This window comes from Salvelinus sp. IW2-2015, unplaced genomic scaffold (genome assembly GCF_002910315.2).
Source record: "Salvelinus sp. IW2-2015 unplaced genomic scaffold, ASM291031v2 Un_scaffold3586, whole genome shotgun sequence".
Lineage (NCBI taxonomy): Eukaryota > Metazoa > Chordata > Actinopteri > Salmoniformes > Salmonidae > Salvelinus > Salvelinus sp. IW2-2015.
In genome coordinates this window covers 164,265-169,034 of record NW_019944864.1, presented here as the reverse complement: position 1 = coordinate 169,034, position 4,770 = coordinate 164,265, and the positions used below count along the sequence as shown (strand labels likewise).

Sequence of the window (4,770 nt, the reverse complement as noted above, 5' to 3'; positions counted from 1 at the left end):
TGCAGGATCACTGGCCTCATTGCTGTCCGCCACGGGTCCGGGGTCAAAGACCACCCCTATCCTGTCAAACGCTCTAAAACACTCTGCGAGCAGGCCTTTCTAATCGCCTGGCCCGGGACCCTGGAAGGATATTGACCTCATCCCGTCATTGAGGATGCCTGGTCATTCCTTTAAAGTTACTTTCCTCAACATCTTAGACAAGCATGCTCCGTTCAAAAAAAGTGCAGAACCAGAACGATATTAGCCCTTGGTTCACTCAGACTGACTGCCCTCGCCAGCACAAAAACATCCTGTTGGCGAACCTGCAATATGCAATCGAAGAGCCCCCGCGATATGGCAACTGTTGCAGGAAGTCAGCGAACGCAAATACACGCAGTCAGTCAGGAAAGCAAAGGCAGCTTTTTTCAAGCCGAAATTTGATCCTGTAGCTCTAATCCAAAAAGTTCGGGATACTGTACAAGTCCTGGAAAACAAGAAGCACCTCCTCCCAGTGCCCACTGCAGCTGAGGCTTAGGTAAACGCGTCACCAGCTGATAAGTCCGTGAATTAATCGAAAACTTCAACAAACATTTCTCAAGTGTGCTGGCCATGCTTCCTCCTGGCGACTCAAACTGGCCACGCCCGCGCCCCCCCGCTGCTACTCGCCAGCCTCCCAGCTTCTCCTTTACCCATTCCAGATAGCAGATGTTCTGAAACGCTGGAAAACCTGGACCCATACAAATCAGCTGGGCTTGACAATCTGTGAACCCTATTTCTGAAACTGTCCGCGCCATTGTCCGACGCCTAATTTTACCAGCCTGTTCAACCTCTCCTTCGTATCATACTGAGAATCGCCAAGGATTTGGAAAGCTGCCGCGGTCATCCCCTCTTCAAGGGGGAGACCCTGGACCCAAACTTGTTACAGACCTATATCCATCCTGCCCTGCCTATCTAAGGTCTTCGAAAGCCAAGTCAACAAAACAGATCACTGACCGATGCGTCGTCCACGCGTACCTTTGCCGCTGTGCATCCGGTTTCCGAGCCGGTCACCGGGTGCACCTCACACGCTCAAGGTACTAAACGATATCATAACCGCCATCGATGAAAGACCATTACTGTGCAGCCGTCTTCCTCGACCTGGCCAAAAGGCTTTCGACTCTGTCAATCAGCATATTCTTATCGGCAGACCTCAGTAGCCTCGGTTTTTCTAATGACTGCCTGCCTGTTCACCAACTACTTTGCAGACAGAGTTAGTGTTCAAATCGGCGGGCATGTTTTGGTCCGGTCCTCTGGCAGTCTCTATGGGGGTAACACAGGGTTTCAATCTCGGCGACTCTTTTCTCTGTATACATCATATGATTTGCTCTTGCTGCGGCGATTCCGCTGATCACTCTTACGCAGACGACACCATTCTATTACTTTTCCGGCCTTCCTTGGACACTGTGCTATCTAACCTCCAAACGAGCTTCAATGCCATAACACACTCCTTCCGTGGCCTCAACTGCCTTTAACGCTAGTTAAAACCAAATGCATGCTTTTCAACCGTTCGCTGCACTGCACCCGACGCCGACTAGCATCAACCTGACGGTGTCTGACCTACGAATATGTGGCCATCTATAAGTTAGCTAGGTGTCTGGCTAGACTGCAAACTCTCCTTCCAGACTCATATCAAACATCTCAATCCAAAATCAATCAATCGGCTTTTCTATTCGGCAACAAAGCCTCCTTCACTCACGCCGCCAAACTACCTAGTAAAAACTGGACTATTCCTACCGATCCTCGACTTGGCGGATGTCATTACAAATCGCTTCCAATACTCTACTCAGAAACTGGAGGCAGTTTATCACAGTGCCATTCGTTTTGTTACTAAGCACCCTTTATGACACGCCCACACTGCGACCTGATATGCCCTAGTCGCTGGCCCTCACTACATGTTTCGTCTCAGACCACTGGCTCCAAGGTATTACCAGGCTATGCAGAGTAAAGTTGCCGCCTTACTCATCAGTTCACTGGTCACGATGGCTCACCCACCGCAGCACGCGCTCCCGCAGGTGTATTTCTCACTGATCATCCTAAAAGCCAAAACCTATTTGGACGCCTTTTCCTTCCAGTTCTCTGCTGGCTGCGACGTGGAACGAATTGCAAAAATCTCTGAGTTGGAGACTTTTATCCCTCAACAACTTTAAAATCTGGCTATCCGAGCAGCTAACCGATCGCTGCAAGCGTACATAGTTCCATCATGTACAACTCACCACCCAATTATTACCTACCATACCCCCCATACCTGACATGATTTTATTTATTTATCTTTTTTCTTGGATATTTTTTTCTAAGACACACCAGTTTTTATTCTCTTCTTTTGCGGAAAACCAAAACATTTCCTTTTCCGGATAAGAAAGAGTGGGCGGGGGGGTAATGGCCTTATTTGATTAGAGAAGTGGTGTTGACATCATAATAACACACTAATTTGATTAAGTCGTTCTGTTCACCCTGATTTTTTAAGAACTGCCTCACAATCTAAATGTCGACCGCATTATACCAAGGGAATCTCGTTCATTTCATAATCACAGCGTTACATTCCATATTGCTAGTTACCATCGTGGCCCTGAAGAACTTTATCTGACCTTTGTAAACTGGATAACACACACCTGGAGGCTCGCATTCATCGTAGCGTGGGGATCTTTAGACAAGGCTAGATACTAAAAACAATATTGCCGCTCAATTCTATCAGGGCATATTTGATCTGTGCTACCAAATTGGGCTGGAAAACATGGATGCATTGCTCAAAAGAGGGCTAATTTACAGACGACGCTGGACAAGTGCCTCCCCCCGGGCACAGCCTTCTACGCGCAGAAGACTGACCAGTGGGGAGCTCCTTTTGTCGTGATTCCTGGCTACAAACGAAACTCAAAACAACAAGCTAGGCGGCGATCAGTAGTCTTGTTCAACGGTGTACGCTTCCAGTATCTGAAATCCCGCTTCAAGACTGCTTCTTCTCACACGATCACGGAGCGAGCATTGGAATGATTATAGTTCCGCTCAGCGATTGGCAGGACAACTAATAATTGACGTAATATGCTGAATTCGGTCGAGCGAGTTCATTCAGCAAAGTGCATTGGACGATGTCGATAAACCCACAGCAAACGATAAATAAACAATTCCACAAACAGTTTGTAAACTGACGTGGCGTTGGGACCGGCAGCAATTCGCGTTGTGAAACTTGAAAGCGCTTTAGAATTTTCATTGTGCTTCTGTTAACCCGGGCCATGGGCAAGGCTGACGCGTATAGCATTGATTGTGATATACAGAAGCAGTGTTCGCTCTTTTTCTTGTATTTCTCTGGCATAAGGGGACTTAATACAAACATGGGCTAAGTTCTTAGTAGGGGGGGCAAATTGAGTCGATAAATTGGGTTACAAACAGCTCATGGACATTCGATCAGGATGGGTATGTTTGGGCAGGGTTTACAGTTATGCATGCAGAAATTGTTAACAAGGAGAAAACGCGGAGCCCACGGGTCGTAGAGGATTCTCAGGATGTCCTATGCTCCCAAACAGGGACATGGCCAGGCAACCTTTGTATTGCCTGTGTTTGAGGGGGCAACCACACATGTGAGAACTACTGCTGACTACGGTCCTTAGGACTGATCAGAGGGAAGACTGTGTCCTGGGGATTCGGAGTTTTGCGCTTTCACGTGCCAGCCGGAAGATGGCATTGAGTAAAGGAGGGGGCACAAATTTATACGGGGCGCTTTACACTGCGCAAGGATTCGCAGGCCAGACGGCCATATTACGCGCAGCGGAGCCTCGCTACAAAGAGATCGCCGCAGACACGCCTGGCTGGTTGTGGTTTACGTGGATCTCATACATCAATCTTATCTCAGGGTCTTTTGTTCTTGTGTTTCCCCACCAATGCGGGTATTATCAATTGAGAGGTCCGTTACTAATTGTTTTCATGTTCTTTCGAAAAGCTAAGGTTCTGGAGCAGCAGGTATAACGCTATGGGGGCAGGATCTGGTCCGTAGTGGACACTTACTAGTAGCAGTATTGATGTAAGTGCTTTGGGAGAAGGAGTGTCTTTAGTGCAAAGGGACCATATACACCACGGTCAGATTGACTGGAGCGGGGGCATTTGGAACAGGTGACCGAGACACAGGGCCCATAGGTACAGTGAACAACTGCAATTTGGGGGATCTTGATCTGGGAGCTCAATTCAGCGCATCTATGACGGGAGCAGAAATAGGATCAAGCACACACTGAAAAACAGGGTGGTGGAGAGGGAACCGGGACAGGACATCTGGGGTGCGGTGTGTGGTGTGGAAGATGGGTGCGTGTGGTGACCTGCCTGGTCTCTGCTCGTTCTGGGTTTGGTTCTGTTCTGGGTCCTGGTTCGGGTCTCTGTCTCTTCTCTCTCTGTCTCTCTCGGTCTCTCTCTCTCTCTTCTCTGCTCTCTTCTCCTCCTCTCTCATTTCTCTCTCTCTTCTCTCTCTCTCTCTCTCTCTCTCTCTCTCTCCCTCTCTCTCTTCTCTCTCTCTCTATTTTGACCTTTCATGGTTCTCCTCTTCTCTTTCTCCTCCTCAGTGAGTCTCGGGAATGATGCGCTGCCGTTTGTGCCCTCCCTGTCGCCATGACGATGCCGCTCAGCCCCTCTCAGTGACGAGGAGCACAAAGGATGCTGGGAAACAATAGACATCTATATCTGGGGCAGAGGAGAGGAAGAGGAGAAGATGAAGAAGAGGAGGGTGAGGAAGATGACCGTGAGGAGGAGGGAGAAGATGGGAGAATGGAGAGC

General features: G+C 48.7%; 1 pseudogene; it reads left to right on the top strand.

Moving 5' to 3' along the window:
• The first annotated feature begins 3,687 nt into the window (after positions 1 to 3,687).
• The window catches only part of LOC112076123 (SH3 and multiple ankyrin repeat domains protein 1-like), a 105,276-nt pseudogene continuing 104,193 nt past the window's right edge, over positions 3,688 to 4,770 (top strand).